The sequence below is a fragment of the Numenius arquata genome, chromosome 4 (assembly GCF_964106895.1).
Source record: "Numenius arquata chromosome 4, bNumArq3.hap1.1, whole genome shotgun sequence".
Classification (NCBI taxonomy): domain Eukaryota; kingdom Metazoa; phylum Chordata; class Aves; order Charadriiformes; family Scolopacidae; genus Numenius; species Numenius arquata.
In genome coordinates, this window is record NC_133579.1 from 76,090,619 (window position 1) to 76,105,198 (window position 14,580).

At 40.0% G+C, this 14,580-nt stretch overlaps 1 long non-coding RNA gene across 1 annotated transcript; it reads left to right on the forward strand.

Annotated features, from left to right (window-relative positions):
* The first annotated feature begins 946 nt into the window (after window positions 1–946).
* LOC141464148 (uncharacterized) lies at window positions 947–5,252 on the forward strand. The gene is made up of 3 exons (XR_012463247.1): window positions 947–1,051; window positions 2,345–2,427; window positions 3,454–5,252. It is a non-coding gene; the product is annotated as an uncharacterized lncRNA (long non-coding RNA).
* Window positions 5,253–14,580: the final 9,328 nt, after the last annotated feature.

Below are 14,580 nucleotides of genomic sequence, written 5' to 3' on the forward strand. Positions count from 1 at the left end.
ATGGAAATAATTTTCAGCAATAAATGAAAGGGCCAGCTCCCTCTAATAAGAGGACTTTTATTAAAAAAAAGTGAAAGCACTACATTTGTAAGCCAAAGATACCGAGACTAACTCTGGAAAGGACCATGCACCTGCCTTATTACTGGAAAGCAGTAATAGATGCAGCAGTTCAGTTCAGCACCTTTCAAAATTTAAAACACTATCGGTGTCTATTTTGCTTCAATAAAACTTTAGTGTTGTGTAAATAGAACGATCCAAATAATTTTCTGGATCGTTTCCAAATTATTTCTTTTTTGAAGGACATCAGGCAGCTGAAATGTCAAAATTTGGAAGCTAACAAACATACCATATCCATTGTAAAACATTTGTCTTCCTTGATACTTCATAGGAATTTTTATATCGTAAGAATATGACACTTCGTTTCATCCAAGTGCTTCAGGGGTGTATTAGCCAAGTGGTTTGTACAAATACTTACACCTCTTCTGTAAGTATAAACTCATTGAAGATTCTTGACTGGCACACAATAATGTCGTCCAAGTTATGAAAAAAATTATATTTAGTAACATTTACGATTTGACAATTTCACTTTATATACTAATAATTTCAAGTGCTTTTGGACTCTGAGACCCATTTCCTGACAGACTTATCACATCTGTGCAAATCCCACACACGCTGTTTTGTACTAAGGGAAAAGCAGAGAGGAACAGCATTAAAAAGAAGTAAATTTACAATTACCAGTTTGGTCTAAAACTTTGAAAGCTATGATTTTGTCAGATTACACAATGCTCTCACAGAGTACTTCATTCTACAATTTAATGCGGCTGACAGATACAGTTTTAGAACTACTGACACTTTTCACTAAATTCTTATTGGATTATAATCCTTTCTAATCATTGGTTTTCAGCTACTTGTCCCTGATTTTGTTTTCTGTTGTACTTTACTTAAGCATCTTACTCATGCATAGATGAATCCACACGTTATCCTTTCTCAGCACATCTTGACTGAGCATTCTTGCAGTCGGCTCTCGAGAACGGCAGCTCAGGCCCCACAAGTAAATGAGGTGCTTGAAGACTACAATTGTGTGATTACATTATGGTCTGAAACAGCCAAGGAGGAACCAATACCTATTACCTTGTTACCACATATGGTATACACGTTCCAAATACACGATGAAATGTGTCATAGACCAGAAAGGGTGGAAGATGTTTGGAGTACAGCTGGTCAACCCTTCTGGTATTTTACAAAGTGTATATACCGTAAAGAAAAATTACAGCAACGTTTGCTGTGCAGCTGCTTTAAAACAATTATAGAATGTCGAATTTTGTTGAAAGATGAAAGAGGTATTTTACCCTTTCGATTTGCTTTTTAAGTTATGGTATCGTTTGTTTGTCTTCACCTCTTTTATTGAAAGAGCCAGCCAGCAGCTTCGCACATGCCCAGACTTTGGGTCCACATACTGAGATCTGCTGCAAATCTCTGCTAGTTCCGAATCGATCAGGAGAGGAGAGGAAAGATGCGTATGTGTAAGGGATCAGGGAACAATATTAAAACTTGGCTTTTAATATTTTAAAATTAAAAAAGAGAGGTGGGTTTTTTTTTTTTTATAACAGAAGTTGTCATCTTGTATACCTGTATGTATCAATGAAGGTATATACAAAGCACAAATTATGATGTCTTAAGGTTATAGGTCCCTACTCAGCAAAGTCTATTAAGTGTAGGCTTAAGTGCTTTGCTAAATGGGTGTCACGTTTGTTACAACATTCAAGTTTCCTATGGATTGCAGCTGTCTGAAATAGCTCAATTGCTGAAGTGACACCTTTAAGAGGGATGTGTGGCATATATGCCTTAACCTGCAGGTAGGATTGTTCTACCAAAATGTAATTTTAAACCTTTTCAGGTATTTCAGTAGAAAGTACCAAGATTTTTCAAAACAATATGAAAAATTACAAGGCAAAGGCTATTTCTAATGTTCTTTTCCTTCAGTTATGTGGATAGAAAAGGACATTTATAGTAAGCCCTTATGTGTGTGTTGTCAACCTCAGCCTACTGAATGGCCCCAAACTTTGGCAAAATCAGTGTCACCTAACTAGACCCAAAGCAAGAATTTTATGGAAAGGGAAACATACAGGGGAAAGTTTACAGCTGGGAAATGTATTGTCATAGGCAAAAACCAGAAGAAAGCATGTTCATATGTGTCCATGGCTTCTGGAGTTTTGCTGCTCATATCAGGATGTACAGCCTGGCATGGCTGAATTATCTGATCAAGAGTCGACCTGCTACGTACTTCTCTGCTGGAGAAGTCTGTGTCTCCAAGTAAGTTACTGAAAATCTTCTTTACCCATAGACATGTACTAAGACATAAAGTCATCCACAACATGTTATGAAAATGGCCAGAAAGAGACAAAGCATGAATAAGTGGAACTCAAGGTACTGTAGACACAGCTAAGTATTATTTAATACTTCTCTAGAATAAAAGATGTATTTATGCTTTTGTACAGATGCAAGACTGGTGATAATGTATTGTTTAACTGATGACTGAAGCAGGTCAACTATATGTAAAATTATTAAAACAGTGGCACAAATACACATATATGTTTTATTTTTATAGTTAATAAATACACTAGCAGTCCAGTTTCTAATTTAGTATGAATGCGAATACATTTTAAATAAAGTATTTCATTCCATCTTTAATTGATGGAATAAAATTCTACTTACGTATATTAACAGTAAATTCATTAATTTAATAAATCATAAGACTCTTTTCTGAGTCCTTCCCTAGTCTAGAAAACCCACAGATAGCCAAAACATCACTTCAGCTATGAGGTGCAAATGGAGGGACACCTGAGGTAACTTTTGTCTAGTATAAATAGACATTTAAGAAATAATTAGGTAGCTGGGGATTTCCAGGGTTTCATTTTGTTGGAGCATTTTTAAATGACTCTGGTGTTCCACAAATACATTGAAGGGTTAAATGTTCTGCCTAGGGCAGGGCTTTCCCTGAAATGGAGAAGCCCCGATCCAACCATAAGGACTAAGAGGAGAGCAGTAGTAGGGAGGGATTTCTCTGCATCCCTGTTCCTCAGACAGGAAGTCAAGTGTGGAAAAGAAGAAGGAAATACTAACGTTTTAGTGTAAATGAGTGAAAATCAGAGAAAAGGGGTGGGGTGGGGTGGTGGTGTGCAGAACGGGGAGGGGAAAGCATTGAGTTGTTGAGTAGGTTGTAAACAGGTGAAAGGAGAAAGAGTTATGGACCCAGCTAGGGTTGTAGCATAAATTACGGGAACTAGTGCTTGTGATAACCAGAGTGTTAGACTCGATGAGCTAGAAGATAACCTTTAAGACTTCTGCCCTAAATATAGTACCTTAGTAGCACTTCAGTCTTTGGGGGATTACTTTGTGGGGTGTAACGCTGATTTCATTTTCTCTCTTTGCTTTTGTTCTCATTTTCTGTAGTTGTTACCACGTCTGTGTATTCCAAACACCGTCTGCAAGGTGCTGATGGGCTTGGTGAAGAACACCAGCTCATCTACTAACCATAAAGAAAATAAGTACCAGCGCTCTCTCACTACTACCTCCTATTGGAATCCACTGGAGGAAATGTAAAGCCTACATACCCTTTTTGTCTCTCACTGATGCTGTGATTCGTTGGTGACACAACAGAGGAGAGGGATACGAGTCAGGAGGCTTTGGGTTTGTTTTTTGCTCTCCCAGCTGGATTGTGGCGTTTGGAGCAATTCACACTTTTATGTGTGAATCAGAGAATACTGATGATGCAGGTTTTTGTAAAACATTTCATAAACCTTGGATGGCAGAATATCAGAGAGCTAATCATTATTAGCTAAAAGTTATTTTAATTTTCCCACATGATTTTTTAATACCAAATATTCCCTATAAACATTAAGGAAATAGAAATAATAATAATAATAATAACAACAACAATAATAATAATGAAGAAGGACAGCTCACTGCACTTAAAATTTTTTCCTGCTTTTTACTGTTGTTCAATTTAAATCATTGTTCCTTATCGAAGTAAAATTTAATTAGCTGTCAGAGTATAAATTCTCAGATTGGCTTCATCTAAGTGTTTATTTACTGCTTTATGCAGGAAAATCAAATAGTGTATTATAATATATTCCGTCTGGATTAAGTAGTATTTTTAACATATACAATAAATTACCGCAGGTTATACGCTGGTAATAATGACAATGGATTAAATTAATAATTATGTTATTTTCCATTTTGAGTTTTGTTAGTACAGGGAAAAGTGCAATGTGAAAATATTGATTTAGAAGCAGGTTTCTAGTTAGAAAAATAATACTTCTACAAAAAGCTGCAATTAAAATGTTTGCATTCATAATTAAGGTATTATTTTTAGAACACTACATTTATGACATTGATATTTAGACAATATAAAGGATTTTAAGTCTTTGTTTTCAACATTTTAAAAAATGTTATTTTACTACATGCTGTCTTCTCTCCCCGACTTTTACACGCTTGCATTGCAGACTAAACTAGACCCTTCACTACCGTTAGCACTGCAGAGCTGCACAGCTGATGGGGAGTCAGCTGGGGTTTATTGAGACCTGTGAATCCCTAATGAAATTATCATTTAAATTCTAATTCCCTTCCTAGCAGCAGCAGTATACGAAGCAGAGGGAGCACTCAGATCACTGTCAGACGGCAGTGAACGACGCCATGTGATGACAGGGACAGAGAGAACGCGAGACTCTGTTTGGGCACTCACCCTATGCTCTTCTTGGGGGGCAACCAGCAGAACACCAGTTAAACGTGTGGCTCGAACACCGCTTGGCACAGACACAGCTGCTCTCAGTGGAGGATTTGTAAAAAGGCCATCCAGCATCCTGGGGTCAAGGAGATCCTCGCCAGCTTCTTTTTTGACTGAAAAAAACCTAGCCATTGTCTTGGAAGAGATTAAGAAAATCTGCTTGCTGTGGGTTCAGGAGAACTGGGAGCCGAGAGGATCCGTGTTTAGCCTAATGTATTGCTTGAGTAAATGCAATCATATAAAATCCAAACACCTTCATACTCAGAACTATAGATTTTTCTACAGTTCTTTGGGTACTTTGCAATTAATATCTACTTATACATTCAAATGCTAATTATAAATGTCCACTGAGACTACTCACTTAAGATCTTGATTTATATTCAGACTTAACCGTCATTTCTAATTAATATTCTGTTTAAGCCTGTATAAATAGTATTTGCGATGATTTAAAGTAAAACAGAACAGTAATAAAATAAGCAGATAAAATTTCCACATGATGCATACCTTTTACACCCAGAAAACAAACTCCTGTAATCCAGTATGTTTCCCATTTTTTATTATCTTTTCCTGCTTCCTACAGAGCAGGATTAGGTAGTTCTACATGCAAAAATATGTCACTTTAGGATCATAATTTATTTTTACTTATTTTACTTTTGACATCTGTTGTTTCATTGTTTGGGGTGTTTTTTCATTGTGTTTTTGGTATTTTTCTATTTTTAAGAGAGTATATTCTCCCTATTTGACTTACTATTTCTTGTAATTTTCCTTTCCAATGTCTCTGCATTCATCTGCAGAGGAAATCGAGCACTCCCTTATTTCTTACACACAGAATGACCCGAAGAACTGACTCTGCAGTATGGCTTGTCGCTGTCAGATCATTTCTGTTTTACCATATTAAAAGGAAACCCAAAATTTAGAATTGTTTTTCAAAAATTTGAGAGTATTTAGATTATGAATTCGACTCAGATACCTCTCAATATAATTGGTTTGGGGGGTTGAGAAAACATTGTGTAATATTCCTCATAAAAAATAGGCCATGAGAAGACACTAAAGGAAAGTGACAGGCATAGCTTGAAACTAAGTTCCACAACACACAGGAAGAACATTTTCTCTTAACACAGGTGCACCTGAGCAGGTCGTACTCTATACGCCTTGTTGGCTGGGAAAAACGGGAAGATTAAATTTTAGGTTAAGGACATATCCAAGATAATTGAGGTTATGCTCGTAATCTTCATATCTTCTCTGTATTTGATACATGTAACATCTTCCTTTTAAAGGCTAAAGAGCTGCTGTTGTAGTTACTGTGAAACCTGTAGGTGAGTTTCCATAAATGCTTAGATATTCGTGCTGAATACAGTTCAGAACAAGACAGGTTTTTACATGATTTGAATTAATTTATTTTACAGCCTGTAGTATTCCTTTACATCCATCACAATACTGATAAAAAATAGTTTTGCTTTCTCTCTAAGTGGGACTAACATCACAGTATACCTTTTAAGCAAATAACCCCCTAAGAATAAAAGGTGTCATATAGGGAGGGACTCTTGGTCAGGGAGTGGAGCCACAGAGATGAGATGAGATCTGGGGAAGAAATTCTTTGCTGTGAGGGTGGTGAGAGCCTGGCCCAGGTTGCCCAGAGAAGCTGTGGCTGCCCCATCCCTGGAAGTGTTTAAGTCCAGGTTGGATGGGGCTTGGAGCAACCTGGTCTGGTGGGAGGTGTCCCTGCCCAGGGCAGGGGGGTTGGAGCTCGATGATCTTTAAGGTCCCTTCCAACTCCAACCATTCTATGATTCTATGAAGTAATTAGATGGGATGCCAACAGGCTGTCCTCCAAGTTATTGTTAAAGCACTGAAATAATTCATTCCCTTTTCATTGACTAGGTTTCTTCCAGAATATGTTTTTTGTGAGGGGAAACACCATGTATGTAAATATTTGACAAGTACGAATCATTTGAAGAACACCATCTTTTCATTATGAAAACAAAGTGTCACACAGTGACCTGAAATGTCGGTGATCTGAGCTGATGCCAGCCAGACAGAAAAGATATCAGGTTTTCTGTGTTCAAGTTTCTGGTTTGAAACAGTCATGATAGACTTTGATTCCCTCCTGAAAGGCAATGGTTACAGACTGGTGGCATGAATTCTACAAGACCCTTGCTAGATCATCTTCTCTTTATCAAAATATTTTTGCTTAGACTTGATCCTAAGTATTTCACCCACTAGCACGGCTGATCTAATGAAAATGGGCTCTAGATTTGTAAGTTTTATCTGCAGTGTAGTTTCTATTAGCATATCTTAGTCACCACTGGCTTTCAGTACATTTTTTGCAATGGGATTGGCTGTGGCAGTGATTTTGGGGAAAAAAAAAAAGTATATATTTAATTTTAAAAAAAGAAAGAGAACATTTTTCCTGTTAAAAAAGTGATGATTAGGCTATTAATTTACTTTCCTGGTCACTGATAAAGGAGAAGGAAGCATTACTGCTCCTTTAAAAAGATACTGCTCAAGACAGTATCCAATATTGTCTTCAGTTCGATGTCTTAAAGAGCTTTACCCAAACACGGATCACTCATGGCATTCCCAAGAGAGAGGAAAGTGTAAGCAAACTTTGCAGTTGGGCTGGAGGAGTGTTGAAGAGAGGCAAGGAGAAAAACTGAACTCCTTGTGTGCATTTTTTAATGAGAACTGAGAGGAACAATGAATCTCATCTACCTTTTCTTTTAAAGCATGTTTCTTGCCCTCATGGTTAAAATCAAGGGCAGATTTATTGGAGAGAAACAAGGGAACTTCAATGCCCTCCATTAGCTGCTGCCTGGGCTTTGCCAACTCACAACAGTTTGTTTCCATCCTTAACGTACGTAAAGTCACAGGGCCAAAGAGATCAGAAAACCAAAGTATGTACAATTGACCTGCCTCCTTCCTAAATCCTGATCTCAAAGCCACGCTCACAATTTTTTTGGAGACCAGTGATGATGGCTGCATTCTTGGGACTGGCCACAGGCACGTCTCTACAGGGGATTTCAGCCACCGCTGCAGCTGAAAGCATGTGCCTCAGTGTCCATTGAGATCACAATAGCAGCGTGCGGTTTGTGGGAGTGTAAATCATGTGCGCCCTGAAAGGCAGCTACAGGGGGGCTGAAATCTGAGGATACATAAACCCATAAGCATATCTCAGTCACCACTAGCTTTCAGTACGTTTTTTCCAATGGGGTTGGCTGACCCAGTACGTGATTTATGACAACTCATGTCCGAGCCACCTTGCGGCTCATCAACTCTGGCAATGTTGCCTCTTGCCACCCCATAGCCAAATCACCGGGCGGCCACAACCCCCTGTCACAGGTCGCAGACCAACGTATTAACGTAACACAAAGCATCGCTGATCTTGGGTTTGATACGTATTTCAGCAGTGGCTGCAAATGAGGTGCAGCACCTTTCAGCTAATTCTGCCAAATCTGTCTATAATGTAAAGCTGGGTCTTGCACTGCCCCAGTGCAAACCCCCCCGGCTGTGAGTTGGAGCCCAGAGTTATTAATCTGACAGAAAAGAGAACGAGCACGGGCACCATGGCAGCCGGGAGGGGGAAGGACTCGGGAGACCTCCCTCCTAAAGCTCTTCTGAGCAGCATCAAACAGATGCTTTTTTTCCCCCGTCATTTTTAGTCAAATGTTCTTGGGGTGCTAAAAATTATATCGTTATGTCTTGAAAGATGTCAATAATATATAATGTTTCTCAGTAAGATGTGCCCTCTTTTAGCAGAAAGTTTTTACACATTTTGCAGGAAATATGTGGTGAAATTCAGTAACCGATAGCATTCAGGAGAGTTGTACTGCTCTATCTTTTTCAAATAGGCATAAATCTGTGAAATACTGCTTTCGAAAAGCCATTAAATTGGATTTATCTCATTTACCCTTTTAATTGCTGGCACAGCCGCTTTAAAAATATGGCTAAAATGAAGTCAAGATGACATTCTTATTCCGAGTAGGTGTGTCTTAATATTAGCAGCTATTTCTTTTCTGATTATTTATTTACGCCGACAGCATCTCAGTGGTGTTCTTTTGAATTTGTACAAGCATTCAGCTTTGAATCTTCCTGGCCTGGTTTGTGATTTAAGGCACTGGCTGACAAAAGTACTAAAGCGAGGTGAAATCCAGGCAAGCGAAATGGAGACATTCTGCGTCTCCGGGCCAGCCAGCGGCTGTGAGGCAGGGTGAAGTCCCTGTGCTCAGGGTAATCCTCAGATAAGCAAAGGATGGTGTTTCGTTTGTACATTACCGCCATCTGCTGCATTTTATCAACAGGCTTGTGGAGTGGGTTTTTTTTTTTTTTTTTTTTGCTAAATTATAGTCGGAAGAGCTCAGAAAGTAGAACGAGCCCCGCAGAATCCGTCTCTCTGCACCGGTTTCAAAGCGCCCAATACTATTTTTAGGTCGGTAACTAAACACAGTCACTCAACTCAAACACAGCACAGAACGAAGGGACGCGTAGCACGGCAGGGTTTACAACTCATTCATTTGCTTATATTTCCCATCATGCAAATTTTTTTGCAGAGCAAGAACTAGTTCTGCTGCCTGAGCTGCCACAGCGATGCGGCGAGGGGACAGAAAGATCGGTCACTGGCGCTCAGGGTACAAAGCGCGTACTGTACATTAATCATCTTCTTTGCTCGCGTTTAGTTTACGTCAATCATCCTAACTTGAGTGGAACAGTGGTTTGAGAGAGTTATATAAAAGCTAAACTACTAAACAAGTTGGCTGGTCCGATGGTAGTGGGTTACCAGAAATTATTACAGTTAGTTAAACTAACCTTTCTATATTCCATCCCACTGCTTAACCTTGACTGGTCTTTTTTATGCCTTTTTGGTACTTGTTTTTCTAACGGGTTGAGAGCTGCTGACCACATCTGTTACTCCGTAGTTGAAGCGACCCTGTATCTCCTCAGACAGACTCTTTGTGCTCTGCCTGTCAGTTCTCATTACCTAGTGTAACTTTCGCTGGTTACAGCTCAGTATGTGGTCCATTTGCCTCTGAAACAAAAGCAAATAATTGTTCTACATATGATGTAAGGAGCACTGAATTTCTAAATTTCAGGGGTTTTTTTTGGGCAGAAGTAATAAAGCCATGATTCTAGGTACTCAGGTGACTGGGAACTCTAGGTGTTAAGAGTTAACAAAAGAGACCTACCTAAAAATAGAGATGATAAATCTGGCTATGTGATCAAATGAAAATCCTAGTGATTAACCCTAATTGTCTCACTCACACAATTTCCCCACACTTTTCAAAAGGTTCTTAAGTGATTGTACAGTGCTGCTATCTGCGGCTGCGCCACTGCCGTGTGTCCCTGCAGAAGGGGGTTATTGGAAGTGGGCAACATGGGTTTACCAAGGGTAAATCATGTTTGACCAATCTGATCGCTTTCTACGATGCTATAACTGGTTGGTTGGATGAGGGGAGGGCAGCAGATGTCATCTACCTTGACTTCAGCAAGGCTTTTGACACTGTCTCCCATAGCATCCTCGTTGGGAAACTAAGGAAGTGTGGGCCGGATGAGGGGACAGCGAGGTGGATTGAGAACTGGCTGTGTGACAGGACCCAAAGGGTAATGATTAATGGAGCAGGTTCAAGCTGGAGGCCTGTAACCAGTGGTGTCCCCCAGGGGTCAGTACTTGGTCCAGTCCTGTTCAACATATTCATCAGCGACCCGGACGAGGGGACCGAGGGTATCCTCAGCAAGTTTGCCGATGATACCAAACTGGGAGGGGTGGCTGACACCCCGGAGGGCCGCGCTGCCATCCAGCGAGACCTGGACAGGCTGGAGAGCTGGGCAAGGAAGAACCTCATGAGGTTCAACAGGGAAAAGTGTAGGGTCCTGCACGTGGGCAAGAAGAATGTCAGGCACCAATACAGGTTAGGTGTGGACCTGCTGGAGTCAAGTTCTGAAGAGAAAGACCTGGGGGTCCTGGTAGACAGCAAAATGACAATGAGCAAGCAGTGTGCTCTTGTGGCCAGGAAGGCCAACGGAATCCTGGGCTGCATAGGGAAGAGTGTGGCCAGTAGGTCGAGGGAAGTCATTCTCCCCCTCTACTCTGCACTGGTGAGGCCACAACTGGAATAATGCATCCAGCTCTGGGCTCCCCAATTCAAGAGGGACAGGGAACTACTGGAAAGAGTCCAGCGAAGGGCAACGAGGATGATTCAAGGATTGGAGCATCTCCCTTATGAGGAAAGGCTGAGAGAGCTGGGACTCTTTAGCCTGGAGAAGAGAAGGCTGAGGGGAGACCTTATCAATGCTTATAAGTATCTGAAGGGTGGGTTGAAGGAGGAGGGAGCCAGACTCTTTTCAGTGGTTCCCAGTGACAGGACGAGGGGCAAGGGGCACAAGTTGGAACATAAGAGGTTCCACTCGAATATGAGAAAGAATTCCTTCCCGGTGAGGGTGCCAGAGCCCTGGAACAGGCTGCCCAGGGAGGGTGTGGAGTCCCCTTCTTTGGAGATTTTCAAGACCCGCCTGGATGCAGTCCTGAGTAGCATTCTCTAAGCAATCCTGCTTCGGCAGGGGAGTTGGACTAGATGATCTATACGGTCCCTTCCAACTCTAAAAAAAATTCAGTGAAATTCAGTGAAATTCAGTGAAGCTCTGCGCTACAGTGGCAGGGGAAGTAAGACGTCTCTCATTGACAGGTCTGGACCTATGAAGCTGACTGCATCCTTCACCTGCGTGCACAGAGGAATCCCACTGAAGTCAATGAATGACAGTGTTTTCTGTAAGTGGGTAATACAGTATAATACCCTGCAAAGACTTGCTTTCTTACCATCCTCTGCCATTTGTTCCAGGTAATGACTTTTCTTTTCCCCTAAAGCTTAGATTTTTATTAAGATTAGTTGATAACTTCCTCGTAAATTTTTACTCACTTTATGATCTCCTTTGAAGTACAACTTTTATGTTTCTCTGTTCTGAATATAAAACGGTACTCATGGTGGCTTTAGATAAAGGCAGCAGGAAAAAATAGTACATACACCTGAGTAAGATTTAGGCGGTCAGTAAGTGTTACCTAACCTGCAGAGAATAAAATAGAACGAGGGAAACAAAGACCCTTACTTTTAAGAAGCCAAGGAGAATTGGAAAGAAAATACTGCTGAAAAAAAAAAAGGCAGGTTACACCCAGGTGGGAGATGGTGAAAAATGGGAAAGGGCATAGAACTTGCAGAAGTGTTGCTCTCTTAAGTAAGACTTACTAGCATTCAAGAAGGATATTTTGTAGGGGAGGCCACACCTTTATATGTGCTTTACAGATGAATTTCCCAAGACTGCAGACTGATTTCTTTATCTTTGCAAGGTGTCTAGAAAAATAAAAAAGTACAACAGTTGATTTTAACGAGAAAAAATAATAAATTATTGTCACTTGAAGCTGAATGGCAATTTAAACCATAGTCTTGAAGTGAACAGAATCCAGAAAAGAAAGATGTACTGCAGAAATCCAAGCTGACCTATTTAACCTTTATGTTAAACATTTGTGTGGTAATAACATGAGTGTGTAAAAAACCCTCCCTTTCCTTTGATGCAATTCTCCCTGACATTGAGAGCAATAAGGGTATGGGTCTGTTATATGGGACAGACATTAGAGAGAGAGAGAAGACTGTAAGTGCTACCACCTATTTGGCAAAAAAGGTGATGGGTTATGTTCACTGGAACAAGACCTAAGTATTAAGCGTCAGCGAAAATCAGAGCAGGGCATGTAAATTCTATCCACAAGGAGCAGTCAGCAAAAGTATTATCAGCAATAATTGTAAATATGTGGCTTTCCCAATGTGTTCATGATGAGAAATTATCCACTTTGTCATCCGCTGCCATGTGTTCTCTGACTGCGTATCTCTGCTACTGTGAAAAGGTCTGCTAGGGCAGGAGGATTGAAATGAAAATGGAGGGTTTATTTATATTTTCACCCTACAGAAGAGTGTCTAGTGTCTGGCCCAAAAGCCATGCTTTATACCATTTGTGTTATTTTGATCTAGATTGTAAGGTAAATACATCTTTCTAGGATCAAACCATCACAGTTGCTCTATATTGTTTCTAAGACAAACAAAAATACAACAAAAAGATGCTGGCGCTTTCTTCATCTGGCTGCTTTCCTGTAAGTCTCAGGACTCAGTTGTATGAACAGTGGTGGTGAATTTGCCAGTTGGACTTACAGCTCCTCCTCGCTCATGCTCTGTAAGGTGAGTTAATTACTTCACCTCATTTGTTTTTATCTTGCTAGATTTTTGGAGCAGCAACACGAGGAAGGGGTTACCAAGGGTAAGCATCCTTACTGATGCTCAGGTGTGTCAGGTGAACCGTCCGTTGGCTGGGGTCAGAGTCTGTGCAAGACTGAGCAAACCAAGAAGAGGATATTGCACCTGGTATTATAAGACTTCAAAGTCAAAAGTTAAAATAATGTAAAAATCCAAAAGATGTCTTCACAGTGACCTACTTGATTATTGCCCTATGAATGGCCCACAAAACACTAATGAAGAGAGGATGACCCAGTGGAAGCCAAAAGAAATCATATGTATACTGCTTGATAAAAAAAATGTAACAAAATAGGAAACCTAAGCAATGTGGTGGATAACTCAGTGGAAATGTTTCCTCCATCAACAGCAATGAACTACGCATGCGGATAAATCATTGTGACCTATAAAAAAAATGGAAATGAACATCTTTCATGGCAAACTGTAACTTAAGACCATTCCTCAAAAGAACTTGGTATTAATCTGTGGTGTCTGAATAAAAACAAAACAAAAGAACATAGGGAAAGCAAAAGATTTGTGGAAAAGATGGGCCTGTTTAGACAAAAGAGGAGATGAATGGATGGAGTTATGAGAGAGGGATGAAAAAATAACAGCACAGAGGAAGTCAACTTGGTTCCCTACTTACACTTATTCATATGAAGATAAGTGGCAAGTTTTCACAGTAATGAAAGGCAATCAAGATATTGAAACAAACCATCTTTTACTTCAGGGATTGTTAAATTGTGCAAATTCTTGCTGCGGTATATTAGGGATACAATAGTGATGTGGCATTTATGTGAGTAGTGATCTTCCACAGAGGCTCATTTTTTATACAACAACACAAAGCTAAAGAGGATTAGGAAAAACCCTTTTCTTGATAAGACATTCTTGCATGCTTCTGTAGAAACTAGTGTCTTGATTATTGGCCTCGGTCATGAGTTATCATACCAGATAAATGTTCTCTGTAGACCTCTGAGAAAAACTTTTCTTGGTTCGCGTAATACTTCATTCCTCAGACACATTTTAATTTTTCCAGTGATTTTTAGTTTGAGAATTTCCTCTCTAGGGCATTTCATTGTTCTCTGGAAGTCAGTATGATTCAGGGTACGCAATCTAAAATTAGAGAAAACTCTCAACTCAGCAGGAAAGACTGTCAGTAAAATGGGCTGAGTATATTTATTTAATTAACCTGGATCTCCTCACAGCAGTTGAGTGCCAGGTAGCATTTGATAGGTAGGTGGGAAAATAGAATAGAAAGACATAAAGGTCTTTGCAGTTAGTAGCCTGAAACATATCCAATATCTCAAAATGTTGGGTTTTTTTTTTTTTTTTTTGCAGCAGCAGTGCAAGATAGTGGAGATCACAATTCTGAAATGCTGGGAAAGGTAATTCTTTCCACCTGAGATACACGTCACAAACTACATCTCACTACATACATATTGCATTGAGGAGGATGCTGAGGCGGTTCCCTATAGCAAGCTTTGTGCCTACTGGAGAGTTTAAGTAGTCTAACCAGCCTCAGTCTAAAAT